Consider the following 19,607-nt stretch of genomic DNA (forward strand, 5'->3'; position numbering starts at 1 on the left):
CGGACCAAATGTCGCTGATGCTTTTGAACGCTTGCTACAGATAGGAACCAATCGATGCCCGGACAATCTCCAAACCGATCATGGTGGTGGGTTCTACAATAGGTACTTCAAGACAGTGATGCAGCGGTATGGAATACATCACTACTCGACATTCACTCACCTGAAGGCAAGTATCGTAGAGCGCTTGAACAGAACAATAAAAGGCAGAATGTTGATGCGGTTTAACCTTCGTGGCTCATACAAATGGACAGATATCCTCCCAGAAATAATTGCTCAATATAATAGAACCAAACATAGCACAATAAAAATGCGGCCAATTGATGTTCGTGATAACACACTCATGGATACGGTATACTTTCACATTAAGATACTGGATCCACGCAAACAGAAATTTAATGTAGGTGATTTGGTGCGTATCTCAAAACACAAGACCGCATTTGAGAAATCATACCTACCGAACTGGTCAACTGAGATATTTACAGTTTCAAATGTGCAGCGAACGAATCCTAGAACTTATTTATTGAAAGACAGTAAAGGTGAAGAAATTGCAGGCTCCTTCTACACTGAGGAGATGCAGAAGAGCTCACAACCTGATCTTTTTCTCGTGGAGAGAGTCATAAGACGACGTGGAAATAAAGCCCTAGTCAAATGGCTTGGTTTTCCTGCTACACAAAACAGTTGGATTGATGCCAGGGATTTGCTATATAATGAACATTCATCGTCCACAACCACCACAGTAGCCTGACATGCGCGATCGAGGGCACATTAGAGGAGGCGGTGGTGTTCTGGACAAACTACCTTTGGAATTACACATCCCGGGGTATAGCTACTGCGGACCTGGGACAAAGCTTCAGAAACGCTTGGCGCGAGGTGACAAGGGAGTGAATCTGCGTGACGAAGCGTGCATGGAACACGACATTGCATGCGAAGCAAATAAAGATCTACCAAGTCGTCACATTGCAGATAGGATTTTAGCTGATAAAGCTAAGGCGATACGGAAAAGAAAAGATATTGGTATAGGTCAACGCATCGCGGCATTCGCAGTTGATAAAACCATGCGCGGAAAAATCAAGTTAGGATTAGGAGTGATGAATTTCAAGCGCGTTATGAACGCTGCACGTCGCGCACTAAACATGAAGAACAAGAAGGGTTGTTTGAAGAAATGTATCCTGACAGCGATGTATGCAGCTAAAAACGCAATGAAGGACAAAGAATCACCAACGTGAAGATCCGTTAAAGCACCTCGCATTCTACCAATACCCAAGACATCCGGCGGTTTTATTCCTTTTCTCATCCCAGTCCTCTCCGCGCTCTCAGCGGTAGGTTCGCTCGCCGGTGGGGCTGCAGCTATCGCTCGAACAGTCAAGAATGCGCAAAACTCGCAAACCCAGTTAGAAGAGGCGAGAAGACATAACCGCATGATGGAAGCAGCAGTCATTGGAAAAGGCCTATACTTGAAACCGTACAAGAAGGGTCTATTCATAAATAAAAAAAAAAAAAAGCCCAATAGCGATCCTACCAGATCGACCACTCACAAATACAGACCTTCTTAAGTTTGTTAGACATAAATTCAAGATACCAAGATTCCGTGGTGTGTTTATGAGGGATACATTACCTAAGACTATGTGGAAAACTGGTGAATGCGGTATTGTGAATTTAGATGTTGTCGGAGGTCCTGGCACCCACTGGGTGGCGTACGTTATGAAAGACGCTGGGGTAGTCTACTATTTCGACTCCTTTGGTGACCTGCAACCACTCGAAGGATTACAGCAATACTTCACTCACAGAAGACATGTGCTATACAATTATCAACGGTATCAGGACTTTAATACATGCCTCTGCGGGCATCTTTGCATCATCTTTCTCTTGACGTTCACAAAGAAGAAGAATAAGAACAAGAACTAACGTATATAAGCAGGATGTTTAAACCTTCATTCATCAGTTGACGTTCAGATGCAATGTCGTACACTTTGACGTTGAAAGGACGGTCATCTGTATTGCGTGCAAATTACTTCCCACCAATTGATTTGAGTGCAGGTCAATGGAGTGTTGCATTTATTGGACTGGAGACGTACAACAGCATCCCGAATATCACCAACACTAACAATAAACTGCATCTAGATATTAATGGTCAAAAAGATATTCTTGAAATAGAATCTGGTGCATACGATATTGACGATTTAAACGAACTCTTAAAACAGTCTGGAAAAGGTATTGAACTACGTGCAAACATCAATACACTTAAATCTGAAATTAGGACTCTAAATGCAACGATTGACTTTAGCCAGAAACATTCAATAGGACCCCTGCTTGGATTCACAAAAGGGCTGATTTTGAAGAAAGATCCAACTAAATTTTACAAGTCCAATCAGTCTGTGGATATACTCCCAATCAGCACAATACGTGTCGAGTGTAACATTGCTACGAATTCCTATCTCAACGATACTCTCATTCACACTATTTACGGATTCTTCCCCTCAGTTGCAGCGGGGTATAAGATTGTTGAGACACCTGCCAATGCAATATACCTTCCAGTGACTGCTCAGACATTGGGCTATTTGGAGCTGCGTATTGTGGAACAGAGTAATAAACTTGTCGACTTTCGCGGTGAGGAAATCATTATACGATTACATCTACAACAAGATGGGCTTGCGGTATAAAACAAGTGCACGCAATACACAGCGCGCCACTTCGCTACTGAACAGCAAACTGATAACACCTATGAACTACGAATTTCTTAAATCAGTTGGTCTCAAACCCTGCAATGACGTCATCACTCAATATAACCAATGCAGTAGAGTATGATGACAGAATTATACGTCAAGAATACTTCTCTCATAAATCTTACGCTTCAACCACGTTTAACAAGAATGATGAAATCAGGATTGTCATACAGCACCAGGACACACTCACTCTTCCGTGCAAGAGTTTCATATATCTCGAAGGGTCATTCAAGAAAACTGATGGCACCGATACAGTGGGGTCCAAGCTGACACGCAACGCATTGGCATTCCTCTTCCAAGAGATTCGCTATGAACTGAATGGTTCTGAGATTGATCGTACACGCAATGTTGGTCTAACATCGACCCCTAAAACATACGTCTCGGCATCACCAGCAGATCTGCATAGTTTAGAAAATGCTGGATGGTTCATAGACGATGCGGAGGGTAGAACACCCCAGGAGTACAAGCGATTTACTGCATGCATACCTCTAAAAATACTTACGGGATATTTTGAGGATATGAGACAGATTATTATGAACGCTAAACAGGAACTTATTCTCGTGCGGAGTGCGACAGACAATAACTCGTACATTCAAGGAGCTCAAGAAGAGAATAGGATCACAATCAACAAATTAATATGGAAAATGCCTCACGTCAGTGTATCCGACGAGAAACGATTGAAGCTTTTGAAAGTGTTGAATTCAGGTACATTTCTGTCACTGACCTTCCGCTCATGGGAGATCTTTGAGTATCCAGTGTTACCGACCGCGAGCAGACAAACATGGGCTATTAAGACCTCCGGTCATATCGAGACACCCAGATTCATTATACTTGCGTTTCAGACTGATAGAAGAGCAAATACATCAAACGATTCCACCGTGTTCGATAACTGCAAGTTAACTAACGCCAAAGTCTACCTCAATTCAGAATTCTACCCATATGACAATCTACTTCTGCAATGGAATGAAAATGTATACAGCCTCGCGTATGACATGTATGCAAGGTTTCGTCCTTACTATGAAATTGCTGAAGGAGAGGGAGGGGGGTGTCTACTGAGTCCTCGTAAGTTCAAAGAGCTTTCACCGATGATTGTAATAGACTGCTCTAAACAGAATGAGATAATTAAGTCTGGACCTATAGACGTTCGAATAGAATTTGAATCATCGACAAATTTCCGAGAACACACCGCTGCATATGCATTAGTCCTACACGACAGAATAATCAATTACTCACCGCTCACAGGTGTTGTGCAACGAGCTGTATAAATGAAAATATGCTGTCCTGTGCATTGATCATTTGACGATGGCAACTCAGCCTGTGAAGATCATTGCAGATGTTCAAGGATTCCATGATGGAGAGCGTAGACAGTTCGTATTTAAACAAGTTGCTTTTGTGGCCTACACACAAGACGCAGGAATAATTGAAACCTTCTCCGCAAATATTCGATCACCAAGACCGTTCACGCAAGTGAAATCTTGTAAAACACGGACCAGTGCATTGTGGTTAACTAATTTTTATCATGGAATTCACTGGGATGATCCCGGCATACCCTATAAAGATGTACTGATCGCACTTAAATTATTCGATCACAAGGACACCATCGTTTACGTGAAGGGAAAGGACAAAACCTCCTGGATGCGTCAAATATTTAAATTTGCATCTATTCAAGACCTTGAATGGTACGGATGTCCATCCATCCATCGACTGAAGAACGATTACCAAAAAAGTGCTTTTGTATCTGCATATGAGAATGTAAAGTTACTTTTCACTTTTATTAGAAATAAATAATAATTTACAAGATTGAGTGTTTTTTCTTTCTATGATATCCAACGTCCCTAGTATTGTAAGTTTATTCTTTTTATATTGTATATGAAGGGAACTGTCCGAGAGAGACACATACCCTGGCCTTTGACGTGGAATGAGCCGACTGTTATAGTTAGGCGCGGATGCCGATCTCGCGGTCTCCGTCGAAATCGACAGACACGCGCAGCCGCTGACGCTTGGTAGGGGGTTGCACCAGTTGCCGGCCTCGCGGCCGTTGTGGAAAGCAATGCGTCAGATTACGCTCTCTAAAGTATCTGTTGACGTAGGACTGTAAGAGATAGCACTGCATTGGGCTGTGTGTGTTCGTGACAACTAGCAGAACTCCGGCACTTGTGATTAAAAGCATGAAACCTTATAACTTTATGCATTGCGATGTGGCTGTATGTACGTATTCTGCATACACACATAAATAAATTTATAATATTTTTAATAAAAAGAATAATCATTATTAGGGTATCAAATAATAACAACATTTTTTTTTAGAAGGAAATAACTGAGTTTATTATTGAAATCAGAATTTAACATTTTCCACATTATATATAAATATGAGTTTACAGATATAAGATTGGTTTTTAACCAAAAATCTGAAATTCCACATCCTTTTAGATAATTTTTTTTAACAATTTTAGATAATTAAGAAATATATATAAGCATTCTCTTCAGATAAATTACATATATATAATTTTAAAGCTAATGCAGAGGTACTACCCTATCTTACAAAGTAACTAATATCGCTAATGAAGTTCCACCAGAAAAACAAAGCACTTTTAATTAATACCAAACCTATTTGTTTCAAGTCAATGACTCTAAATATTTTTGAAAAGAAAAACAACAAATTGAATATATATTTTTTTCCAAGTAAGTCGATTTAAAGATTTTCAACTACAAGAACAAGGTGAACATATATATTTTTCTTTAAAGTGGACGTCTAGAAACATTTTCCGCTAGAACAAGCAATTGAACATATAGAAAGAATTTAATTAGTGGAACTCATACACTTAAAAACCTAGTTCTGACTGGATGGCTAGCGGTAGGTGAAACTTACAAACTAAAATCTAAGCTCTATAATGACTAGAAGTGATGGATATATTAAGTGAGTAATTTTGGATCTACGAAATGAGGTTTCGCAAACTCATAGTGGAATCGGTACATGTAGAATTTGGAGATATCGAATATACACATCCCCAAATAGATGGGTTTCATAAACTCTACTGCACTCTTCGACATCTCCACAGCAACAAAGTTTTCATTGAAGATGGTGGCACGCTTAAAATTTGGCCTGGCTATACATTTTCTCACGCCGTAACGCCCTTCCCATGCGGTTCTAATAACAATATCGCGTTCATTTCTTACATTTTGCATAGTTTTCCCGAAAATGGAATTACTCATTAATTTCTAAAAGTCTTTTTCAAAATCATTACTCGCGATCGTCCTCTTTTAGGTGTTTAGTTCAAAATACTCCTTCAACCAGGGGGATTGCTTGAAGGAGATTGCCCGGGTGATTTTAATGAGCTCCATTCCTAATCTGAGACACTGCTGGAGGTTACGATAATGAATAATATACCTCTGCTTATCCCCAACAGTGGCCATCAGTTTAGGGATGGTGGTTCCTCGTGGAATTTGTTGCTCTGGACATAACGGCAAGTCGCTTGTCTCTCCATGCAAATTAATAGGGTACGCGATGTCTGCCTCAAGCACATACCCTACATCAGAATCGGCCGCAAGACCCATTATCTGTCCACCTAATCCCTTCAATTCGTCTTCAGGCACCCATTGGAACCCGGCAACCGGCAGCGGTTGTTTCATAGCATGCCCATATAAATTGTTAACATCTAAGTACAAAATGTAACTAGAATCAAGGGATGCGTTGTACTCGACACCCATCCGCGGATTATTTGCCTTGGCGTGTCTGTGAACACATTGACAAAGTCCGCCGCGGATCCCTCGCTCAAAAAATAGAAGCATTGAAGCATCAGCCAAAAGTTCAATGTTGCAATCCGTTTTTTTGAGCATAGCGTCCCAGGACAACCCAGGTGCCGTGTAATAAAAGGCAGGGTCCAGAGAGTACGTGGTCATACATACACTCCGGAACTTTTCGAAAACATCTGCAAGCAAACGAACGTCCGTGTCCATGTATAACCTTGCATATTCTCCCAAATTGGGGATGTTGAATTCCTGCCAGACATTAACGGCATGCTCATAATCTGTGATAGTTGTAGTATCGCCAGTGAGAGTACTGGTAAAAGAAGTTATGTCGGGAAGCCTGGTTTAATTGAGTTTTGCCATACTATCAAGATACTCGTACGGGAAAACTCCTTTCCTCGTCGCAAGTTGAAACTTTTCCTCATCGGTAAATGCAGATCGAGTGATATGCATATCATTCCGAGGTAAAGTCTCAACCAGTTTCTGGAGCGAAGTTTGCATAAATCGTAGAGAGTCAAGGAAGCGGAGCGTAATTTTCGGCGTCATTCGTTTTGAAAAAGAAATGTACTTTTCAACACTTTCAGGCAGGATATTGACCTGATCCTTCTTCATACCGAACTTAGCCAAGTGCTCAACGAGAAAATGAGCGTCATACCCGCTCAGATTATGAAAAAAGACGGGTATGTGTGTAGGTAACTGATACTTCAAGTTGCATGCATTGTTTGCTGCACCGCGGAACTTACCCGAAAGATGACAATGGTCTCTACGAGGAGTCTCCGCTTTTCTATCTAAGACCAGCCCGCAAATATGACAATTAACAGCCTTTTCATACAAGTCATCATTTTCCTTTGATTTGGTCATGGGAATATTGATGCTGTAGAGCTTGTGAACTTGCCAAGAAAATTTTTCAAGCTCTGTGAGAAGCCAAACCGCCAGGTCGTTCCCTACATAAGACTGATAGCTATTAAGTTTACAATCATATGCGCATACAACTTGGAACGCAGCCGCATAAGGTACGTGTTTTTGTGTGAAGGTTGTGTGTGAGGCTAAGGGATTCCCTTCACAACGAGTAATAGGAGCCAGCAAGTATTCAAAATCGGCGAACACAACAAAAGGACAACGCTGCTGGTGGTGAGCATTTTTAAATTTAATGAAGTTATTTTCCTCAGTGGGCATAACAACACGTACCGGGTCCTTGCATGCACAATCTAATAGGTGTGTCGCTAATAACTCTTGAGATGAAAAATAATTCAAACACCTTATACAAATATGTCGTTTATGATCATTTTTACTTAACTGGGAGGAAATGAGTCGGGACATGTCTTTGATCCAGACGTAGTGATAATTATCACGTTCGGAGAAGGGCAGCATGTTGACATGCAACTCTCGTTCACCTGCAAATTTTGAGAAATGGAGGGGGCCTACTACTGTATGCTTGTTCTGCTCATCTGACTTGCTTTTCTTCTCCAGGCCATAAACGTGGACCGATATTGCGGTATTCTGAGCCTCAAACTTAGGTATGTCCTGGATTCTTAAAGGGAACTCTATTCCGTCAAAGTTATACTGTCTCTTAATATCTTTGACTTTGTAACTGCTGGGACGCTCGGGATGATGTTTGTAATTGTAATTTCTCTCGCAAGCCAGGACTGACCATGCAAAACACGCATTATCATAGTTATTTTGAACATTAATGCACGCCTGCTTTTTCTCAATATCTATAGGGAGTTTAATGTAACTGGACCCTCCATTCATTGGATCATAGACATGTATATGGATGTCGAGGTGTGGTATACTGCTGAGCGCTTTAGCGGATCCACGTACTTCCATCTCGGAAAATCGGGCCATAATAGCGCTCAAGGTGGATTCTCGATACCACTCAGCAATCGATGTGCTCCGAGAAATAACGCCATTGTCACCCCATATATAATGCAGAGTAGCCGTCTCCGCGTCACCTTGATGTTTAGGGGGATGACTCAGTTCACAGCATAACACAGCACTGCATTTAAAGGCGTTAAATCTTCTAAGAGTTTGAAGAGCTCGGTCTCAAAGACGGGGAGGCACGCCTCCAAAAACCTTACAGGATCACGATACCTCCTGCCTGGATTCTCAATTCTGGTGAAAGAGATTGGCCCCTCAAACGCTCTAGCAACTGCTGAGTATTCTAAGGGAGTCATTACGCCGTTATTCTGATCGACTTCGTTATCGATAGGACGGGTGAGAGAACTACCGCTAGCCATAAGGAAATTACTATTATTACTGTTGCTACAACTAGGAGTCCACCCGATAGATGAATGGGCTGGTGATGGGTGATCGTAATCATCATCATCATTTGCGGGGAGAGGTATACGTCTCGGAACGCATACCTTGCGTGGGCGGCGGCGGTGAGCTGCTGCTTCTAGAGGAGGAGGGGGTGACAGCCGGTTTGAAGTGCCAGGCTGTGGCGATGGCGGACGGGCTCCGCAGCCAAACGGTTGCGACAGCGCTGGGGGAGGAGCTGGTGCGTATTCTGCATCCGCCTCCCGCGAAGCCCTTATAGGGGCTACGCAAGGCGCGGCGTGCCTTTGCGGTTCGGTGCGCCCGAGTCCCGCCCCCGCAACCACCGCTCTAGGAACACGGCCTACGTCGTGTGATATACCTGTAACATAAATAAGGAAAAAAATTAATTTAGTGATTTATATTTAAAAGAGCGATAAATAATAACAATAAGAGTAGGTATTGGTGGTTATGTAAAGGAATGTTAATGTTCAAAATTATTCACCTTCTCCGCTCTGACTCCATGGATTGAACAACTCATTGCCAAAATCAAGTAGATCCTCAAACCACTCAGGTAGGTTGATCTCCTCCTCAAACGGGTCAAGCAGGTTGGTCTCCTCCACCTCTAAAGACTGAGTGTCCTGTGTGGCGGGCGCCGTTTGAACGCTACCGTCGCCTCCTTGAACGTTTTGGGTGGTTGAACCGAATGCTGAATTAGGCGCATCTACAAAGAAAAGACCGGCTTATGAGGACTAAATGTATACAATCAGGAAACGGGTATATATTAGATGAAATTATTTAAGTTTAAGAAGTATGATTGTATTATAAGTGTACTTACATTCGCGCTGCGCTTGAGCCCTTTCCATCTCGATCTGGTTGTCTAGATCAACCAAGATTTGCTGGAAGAAATCTAGAAAGATGGAGAAGACTGAATATAATATCGCATATGGAAAGGGAAGTGTGTTTTCAGTTAAGTGATAGAGAAATAAGCGGACCAGCAAATTTAAAAAAAAGGAACGAAATGAAATATTTACAAAGAGCACTGCACAACGAATATAACAGATACACAACACGTGGAAGCTCTATCTTTATAGCGGATACGGTAAATTAATTATAACACATACAACATGTGGAAATTCATTCTTTACATTGAGATGTCCAAAACGGTTATAAGACTTAACACATACACAAACATAGAATCCGTTAAAAGACTTAGTAAACTTTACAGAGAGAGATCGATAACGGGTATAACACGTAACATACAACACGTGGATGAACAATATTTATAGAGAGCAGTACAAAACAAATGTAACAGTTAAAATAAAAGATTCAGACACCCAAGTTAGAGGTAAAAAAAAAGGCGTGGATAAGCAATTTTCATAGAGAGAGAGATTCAAAAGGGTAAAAAACGTAAGCCGGAACACACACAGAACAAGTGGAGGAACGATCTTTATAGAGAGCATTATAAAAGATATGTAGCACTCATACACAGAGTTAAAGGGTGTAGATATCAGAATTCTGAAAATGTACTTACCAGGGAATGGAACTTCGTCCACATGAGCACGTTTGCTGCTGCTGCTGCTGTCACTGGCGGTTCGTGATCGTTTCATTTTTACACGTTTAATTACGAAGACGTGACAAGTATTGGATGAATGAAGTATACGAGCAGTGTGAGAGTGAGATAGGTCGGGCATTGATTTATATAGGTCCTGCCTAGCGCGTGTATGTATGCGCGGGGTTGTGACATAGAGAGAGATGGCGTTAAATCTCTCTCTATGTCACAACCCCGCGCCGGTAATAAAGACTAGAGAGTCAACACATGCCGGATACATTGCGTGTGTAGAGAGAGATGGCGCTAACTCTCTCTTTCTATGTCACAACCCAGCACCGGTAATAAAGACTAGAGAGTCAACACATGCCAGATACATTGCGTGCGTAGAGAGAGATGGCGCTAACTCTCTCTCTATGTCACAACCCCGCACCGGTAATAAAGACTAGAGAGTCAACACATGCCGGATACATTGCGTGCATAGAGAGAGATGGCGCTAACTCTCTCTCTCTATGTCACAACCCCGCAACGGTAATAAAGACTAGAGAGTCAACACATGCCAGATATATTGCGTGCATAGAGAGACATGGCGCTAACTCTCTCTCTCTATGTCACAACCCCGCACCGGTAATAAAGACTAGAGAGTCAACATATGCCGGATACATTGCGTGCGTAGAGAGAGATGGTGCTATCTCTCTCTCTCTATGTCACAACCCCGCGCCGGTAATAAAGACTAGAGAGTCAACACATGCCGGATACATTGCGTGCGTAGAGAGAGATGGCGCTAACTCTCTCTCTCTATGTCACAACCCCGCACCGGTAATAAAGACTAGAGAGTCAACACATGCCGGATACATTGCGTCGTAGAGAGAGATGGCGCTAACTCTCTCTCTCTATGTCACAACCCCGCACCGGTAATAAAGACTAGAGAGTCAACACATGCTGGATACATTGCGTGCGACCTTGTCGACTAATGATGCTTTGGAAAGGTGACGGTGTTATGAAAACATTTCATGTCTAGCGCGTATACGTAGTCGGGAAGGGGGGGGGGGTGACGGTATTTTGGAATGATACCGGCCCTGTTCCAATACTTCCATGTCTTCTTTTTCTGAATCGAATAATATTTCTGTAGCCACGATAGGATTTTCTTTTGGGAGTCTGGTATCTCTTTTTCGAAGCATAATTCCTTCCTTACTGGATCCCTCGCTCCCTCACAGTGACGAATTAACATTGAGTTGCTATTAAATACTCTGGATTCCATGCCTTCTAATTCTGAATCGGGTATCATTGCTACGGCAACGACACGACAGTCTTTAGGGAGTCGAGTATCTTTTTCCCGATGCATTATTCCTTCTTTAGTGCATGCCTCGCTCCCTCACATTGACGAATTACCACAGATATTGGTATGAAACACTCTGGGTTCCATGCCTTCTCCTTCTGAATCGAGTAACGTTTCTATGGCAACGACAGGATTTTCTTTTGCGAGTTGAGTAACTCTTTTTCCGATGCATTATTCCTTCTTTACTGCATCCCTCGCTCCCTCACATTGACGAATTAACACAGAAATTACGTCGCTATGAAATACTCTGCGTTCCATGCCTGCTCCTTCTGAATCGAGTAACGTTTCTACGGCATCGAGCGTATTTACTTTTCGGAGCCGAGTTTCTCTTTTCCGATGCATTATTCCCTCTTTACTGCATCCCTCGCTCCCTTACATTGATGAATTATCACCGAAATATCGTCGCTACGATATACTCTGGGATCCATGACTTGTTCTTCTGAATCTAATACCATTTCTATGGCAACGATAGGATTTTCTTTTGGGTGCCGAGTATCTCTTTTCCGATGCATTATTTCTTTTTACTGCATCTCTCGCTATCTTACATTGACGAATTAACACAGAAATTTCGTCGTTACGATATACTATGGGTTCCATGACTTCTTCTTCTGAATCGAATAACATCTCTATCGCAACGAAAGGATTTTCTTTTGTGAGACGGGTATCTTTTATCCGAAGCATAATACCTTCCTTACTGCATCCCTCTCTCCCTCACATTGACGAATTAACACAGAAATTGCATCACTATTAAATACTCTGGGTTCCGTGCCCTCTCGTGCTAAATCGAGTATCGTTTCTATGGCAACGAAAGGATTTTCTTGTCGTATTCGTGTATCTCTTTTCCGATGCATTGTTCCTTCTTTACTGCATCCCACGCTCCCTCGCGTTGATGAATTAACACAGAAATTAAGTCGCTATGACATACTCCGTTTCCATGCCTTCTCCTTCTGTCCAGAAACGTTTGTACAACAGCGACACGATTTGCTTTTGGGAGTCGAGGTACTCGTTTCCGATGCATTAATCCTTCTTTACTGCATCACTCGCTCCATCACATTGACGAATTGACAAAGAGTTGGCGTCGCTATGAAATACTCTGGTTTCCATGCCTTCTCCTTCTGAATCGAGTAACGTTTCTACGGCAACAACAGGATTTTCTTTTGGGAGTCGATTAACTCTTTTCCGATGCATTATTTCTTCTTTACTGCATCTCTCGCTCCCTCACATTGACGAATTAACACAGAAATTGCTATGAAATACTCTGGGATCCATGCCTTCTCCTTCTGAATCGAGTAACGTTTCTATGGCAACGACAGGATTTTCTTTTGACAGTCGAGTAACTCTTTTCCGATGCATTATTCCTTTTTTACTGCATGCCTCGCTCCCTCACATTGACGAATTAACACAGAAATTGCGTCGCAATCAAATACTCTGGGTTCCATATCTTCTCTTTCTGAATCGAGTAACGTTTTTATGGCCACGACAGGATTCTCTTTATTGAGTCGAGTAACTCTTTACCGATGCATTATTCCTTCTTTACTGCATCCCTCGCTCCCTCACATCCACAAATTAACACAGATATTGCGTCGCAGTGAAATACTCTGGGTTCCATGCGTTCTCCTTCTGAATCGAGTAGTGTTTCCACGGCAACGACAGGATTTTCTTTTGGGAGTCAGGTATCCATTGTGCGTTGCATAATTCTTTCTTAACTGCATACCTCGCTCCCTCACATTGATGGTTTAACACAGAAATTGCGTCGCTATGAAATATTCTGGGTTCTATGCCTTCTCCTACTGAATAGAGTAACGTTTCTGCGGCAACGTCAGGATTTTCTTTTGGGAGACGAGTAACTCTTTCCCGACGCCTTATTCCTGCTTTACTGGATTCTTCATTCCGTCACATTGACGACTTAACTCAGAAATAGCGTCGCTATGTAATACTCTGGGTTCTATGCCTTCTCCTTCTGAATTGAGTAACGTTTCTACGGCAACCACAGGATTTTCCTTTTGGAGTCGAGTAACTCTTTTCCGATGCATTATTCCTTGCTTACTGCATCCCTCGCTCTACGGCAACAACAGGATTTTCCTTTGGGAGTCGGGTATCTCTTTTCCGATGCATTATTCCTTCTTTACTGCATTTCTCGCTCCCTCATATTGACGTATTAACACAGAAATTGCATCGCTATGAAATACTCAGCGTTCCAAGTCTTCTTCTTCTGAATCGAGTTACGCTCCTATGGCAACGACAGCATTTTCTTTTGGCAGTCGGGTATCTCTTTTCCGGTGCATACTTCATTCCTTGCTGCATCACTCGCTCCCTCACATTGACGAATTAACACAGAAATTTCGTCGCTAAGAAATACTCTTGGTTCCTTGGGTTCTCCTTTTGGATCGAGTAACGTATCTACGGCAACGACAGGATATAAAATAAATAAAATAAAATAAAAAATTAATTATCAATTATGTATGATAGTGATTGGTTTTAATTAATATTTGCTTATCTGGAACGTGGATGTTTAATTATATGGTATCGGATGCTTGACAATGAATTTTTCGTAAATGCAATGTTATTCGTAGTTGACCGTGAAATAAGACTCAAATAATCGGACTTCGTATTTAAATCGTTTCCAAAGACTGCTGCAGTAGGTGCGGACTCAAATCTAAATTTCAATATTAGAATTTGCCTGCCATGTCAATACGTCTTACAGAGATAACTGTCTACTAAACATAAAAAGTTTACACAGTTAGTTAAATCAGATATATTCAACGAATAAGCCTACAGTTAAATAGTTCTACTTACTTTCATAAATATAAATTCTTTACAGAATCGAGTGCCTAGTAAGATTGCAACTCGCAGTGTTCTTATATAACATCAAATATGGCGGTGTGCCCGTCAATAAAATATACATGTTTCCCGCACCAGTTGTTGTACAAGACCTCTCCTTCTTAATGAAACATAAGAGTATCGTAATTGTGTTTTGTTTTATCAGCGACACTGCGCTCTAGTTCTGTGCCTTAGGCTTTATTTATTTGTCACAGATTAATTATTTAATGAAGATTTCGCGTTTCCGAGGAAACACAAGCACGGCATGCAAATGTGCCTTTATATTGCCCCCTGAATTGTGAGGCGAAAGGACACACCTGCAGGCGAGCAATTCACCTAAAGGCACAAGAAAATCTAAGTTATCTACAACTATTTACATGACTTACATTATACTGTATATTAAATACAAAATTTGAATGACGCGCTTGCGCCGTAAAAGTTCTTATGTTGGCAAAATAGAGTGCACGCATGCGCAGAAGCGTCTGTGTGACTCCGGCACTGTCGTTATATCGTAAATTTAGATCACACGGCACAGTATTGCTGTTCATATTGTTCGTGTGCGCGCGCATTTCTTAGTCGTTGCACAAAGAAAATATTCCTCCAAGATTACATATGAAGACTACATTCTATGACAGGTAACTTAGTTTTAAAATTACAATATTTGTTATAATACAATACAACTTTAGATTGTTGTATGTTCTTAGTTACATAGAATTGCATTGAAATGCTTCAAAGAAAAATGTCTTTTTGTTTCAGGTGCGTTGACCTATACACATCCTGTCGTTATTACAATTTATATTCATCTGCTGCACAATAATTTTTCACAGGTTAGTGTCGTCGTGGTACAGTTTTTTGATCACAGTAACATCGCTGTATAACAACGTGATTGATACATAAACATGTCCAATTCCTATTTCCATTATAGTCGTTGTGATGCAGTTCGTTGTGACATAAAGCATTGTTAATTACAGATCAGATGTGACCCGTCGAGTAATTGGTCCATATGCAGTTCGTTTTCGATATTCCGTGGAAGCTTGGTTGCAGAACCTCGGTCGGCACATAGCTGGCGTCGATCCTTGGACAGTCCAGGTAAGTGTGTCCGTCACATTTCGAGAACATTCCATTCCCTGAAGTTCCAACCAAAATTCTTCCACTCGTCGTGTTGTTTTCTGGACAGGCACGTTGTGACCATTTAATCCAGTTAACATCTTGAAGTTAGATACTGTAGTAATGTCACTAGACGATGCACCAATTACGCACTTTACATTTTCAGTTTTTTGCTAAATATAGCTCACCTAAATGTTCGTAGTTACTTATCAAAGAAATCGTTCAACGCGTTTACAAAGGTAGGATGCATGATGAATGTCATTAACAGTTTCTTTCACATAGGTTTCTGCGTAGTTGCAGACTTACCCCTAATGAATGTAATGTCCGTGAACAGTGGTTCACAACGCAATTTTTTTTTATGTTTTTCACATTTTGGCACTCGTTATCGTTCAAATTTTCACATAGTAACAGTTACATTATACAGCAGTTAAAAAAAAACATAAGTAATCATACATATACACATCACTTTTTTTCTTAGCATAAACATAATACAGTTACACATAAACATGTTTACATCATCATTACATAGCCATGAATTATTACATTGTGTCATATTTGATTACATGAATTGCAGATATTTACGTCCTCTTTAACGTTTTTGCTGGGATTTTATCGATGTTTTTTGTGATGTCATCTGAAATTAAGATAGGTTAGACACAACATTCATTACATCAGTAGGCAAGACCAGGCGTTTTCACTACTCAATAAATATTCAAAATAATAAGAGACGAAAAGCTGTTAGATTCCTCGCGTTTTGTGCGTGTGTGTATAGTGTCTGTGTGGCCTTGGCTACTGGTAGATGCTTTTCTTGCTGAGAGATGTGCCTCTAATCTATTTCTCGAAGTAAAAGATCGCTTCACAGATAACGTCTGTCGATTCGTCAGGTGTCATACCAAGTCAGTGGTACCTACAGTCACAAATGTTCCGTGAAAAATTAATATATCATTCACTGCTACGTAATCATAAATTTTACTTTAATATTCAGTCTTCTCGGTGGTGCCGCGGCGTTGAAAGAAAAGTTCTTCTGCCTTCAACTGCGTCACTGGAACCGCTGAAATGAAAATTTCTATACCGCTTATTATCTGTGATGTAGCAAACAGAGTTTTGCGAGTTGCTTAGCAATGTTTTCATGGGTATGACTTTGACATTATTTAGCATGAAATGCTCTAAGGTCTCGGTGTGCGTATAGCCCAATAATTTTGTTAGTTCTAAGATGTTGTAACAGATACGTACCAGGATGCGGTATGTTAACAATTATATAAGGTCCTTCATATAGCAGACGCCACTTAGCATTGCGTCGTTTGAGTGCTACAGATATATGATGAGTACGAAGTAGCACAAGCATTCCTACCTTCAATTTTTGTTTTCTTTTTATTATGTTTGTGTGATGTTTGTTTCGTATCTGTGCGTGGTGTGTCAGTGTAGTCAATACTTCTTTTATTTTCTGTTCAGGTGTGATTTCCTTGTCTGACAACTTAGGTAATGGTTCTATCCATTGATCGTTCTGTTTGCAATTGAACATGATCTCGTTAGGAGCGTAATTTGTATTGTAAATATTTAAGTTATTGTGTACGTCTTCGAAAAGACTTAGGTAGGACACCCAATTAGTATGTTTTGATGAAATGTAGGTGCTCATGAATCGGTTTAGATCTCGGAAAAGTCTCTCAGTCGCGTTGCATGGTGGACTAAACCTTGAAATAAATATACTTTTAATGTTATTGTCCTTCAAGAAATTTCTCCATTTGTACCCAGAGTAGTATGCTGCATTATCTGACAGAATTGCTTTAGGTTTTCCCACGTGCTTCAGGTAATCACTTGAGAATCTTCGTATTATAGCATTTGCAGTGGCGGATTTTAAAGCATAAAGTTTTACATGTTTAGAAAACAGAGTTTGCTGGATGTGGTCCACTGATGTCAGTACACAGAATTTTACAGGTGATTACTCGGTAAAATAGAATGTAAATCTGTTTTTGTGGATAAATTCTGAGGTTTTGACTTTTGACATATGACACATGTTTTCAGTTCCCTGTAAATTTTTCTTCTCATATTCCTAAAATAACAGTATGTGCTGAGCTTTGCCAAACACTTTTTCGTCCCATAATGACCCCAAACTAAGTGTGTGTGCCAAATAAAATAACGTTCAGACTCTTTGGGAATGCATACACACCAGTTAGTAGCATTTGGATGTCGGCGATAAAATAACACATCATTGTGTAACTTGTAATACTTAGTCAAAGGATGATTGTGCTTTTCTACCAGTAATGTTATTATCTTATACCAGTGAGGATCAGATTTTAGTAATTTAGCCATGTTTCTGCACACATCAATATAATATTGGTGATACTGCTTGTCTTGCATTAAGAGAATCCTGTAGTCAAATATTTTCTAAGTCACTGTTGGTTTCATTCATACCTTGTGGAAGTCTAGACAAAGCGTCGGCAATGGTGTTGTCTTTACCTTTTATGTACTTAATTTCAAAAGAGTAGTTCTGAAGAGTAACTGCCCCTCGTGATAATCTAGGATGTACAAGTTTAAAAGTTAACAAAAATGTCAGGGCCTGGTGATCGGTATAAATTACTGCATGTTTTCCAAATAAATAATAATTGAATGTTTTGAATGCCCAGACTAAGGAAAGTGTTTCTAACTCAGTAGTGGAGTATGTACGCTCACATTCAGTTAGAGTACGACTTGCAAACCCAAAAATTCTTATCTGTTCCTTTTCTTTATTCTTTACAACTTGAAATAAGCAACAGCCCAAGCCAGTACGTGATGCGTCACAAGTCATACAGAAATCTAAATTGAAATCTGGATGGCTCAATATGTTTGCATTCACTAAAGCATGTTTAATTGTATTAAATTCATTCTGGCACTGTTCCGACCGGATCCAAACTTGATTCTTTCTGAGTAGATTTAGCAGATGTTTACTGTTCAAAAGTGGTTGTGGTAAAAAACGTCTGAAAAATGAACATAGACCAAGGAATGATTTTAACTGCTTTTTAGTTCGAGAGCTAGGAAAGTTTCTGATAGCATCTAATTTACTGGGGTCAGGACGTATGCCCTGTGAATTAATGATATGTCCTAAATATTTTATCTCACTGCAACCAAATTTTAATTTTCTAAGATTGGCTGTGACTCCAGCTTGTGCAAATTTTTCTAAAATTCTTTGAAGTGTGTCAACGTGTTCATTCCAAGACTGTGTAGCCATCAGTATATCATCTACATAGTGTGTGACTGTCTCAACTAAATCATCGCCAAGTACGGTATTCAGGGCTGTAATGAATACCCCAGAACTGACATTCAATCCGAAGGTTAGAACACAAAACTGATAGGTTCGCCCCCCGAACATAAATGCAGTATATTTCCGAGAATCATGAGTGATACCTACTTGCCAAAATGAATTAGCGAGATCTATTGTGGAAAAATATTTTTCATCTAGAAATTTCTGTAACTGCTCTTCTAAATTTTCGGGTTTTGTATGAACCGGTAAAATTATTTTATTAATTGCTCGTGCGTCTAACACTAGCGTAATGCTACCATTTGTTTTTTTGATAACAAATAGAGGACTACAGTAAGGTGAGGTGGATGGTTCAATGACCTTCCAGTCAAACATTTGTTGAAGTTCTTGCCACACAGCAGGTCGTTGAGATAACGGTACGTTATATGTGTTGTGGTAGAAGATGTTGTGAGGCTTCAATCTTGTACACATACGTATTGATAACACCTAATCGTTTGGTAAAAACTTGTAAATATTTGGATAACACTTCCTGTAGTTTCATACGTTCATGTACACTGAGAGCTGTAGCTTCATTTATCTTATGATCAAGCAATGCTTTCAAGTCCATTAGCTCTGTATCAGATGAGTGTGTTTGCATGTCTTGAATGTCATTGTCAAGTACTAACTGAACCTTGTACCCTGTACAGCGTTTGTCATGCTTTAGAGTTCTCCTGTCCAAATCAATAATAATTACACTGCCTTTATCATTTAAAATACATTTATCTTTGGAGAAGTCTAAAATGCAGTCCTTCTCGCTCATAATATCTAATCCTAATATGCAATTTGTCACAAGGT

Source organism: Schistocerca serialis, chromosome 3, assembly GCF_023864345.2.
Source record: "Schistocerca serialis cubense isolate TAMUIC-IGC-003099 chromosome 3, iqSchSeri2.2, whole genome shotgun sequence".
Lineage (NCBI taxonomy): Eukaryota > Metazoa > Arthropoda > Insecta > Orthoptera > Acrididae > Schistocerca > Schistocerca serialis.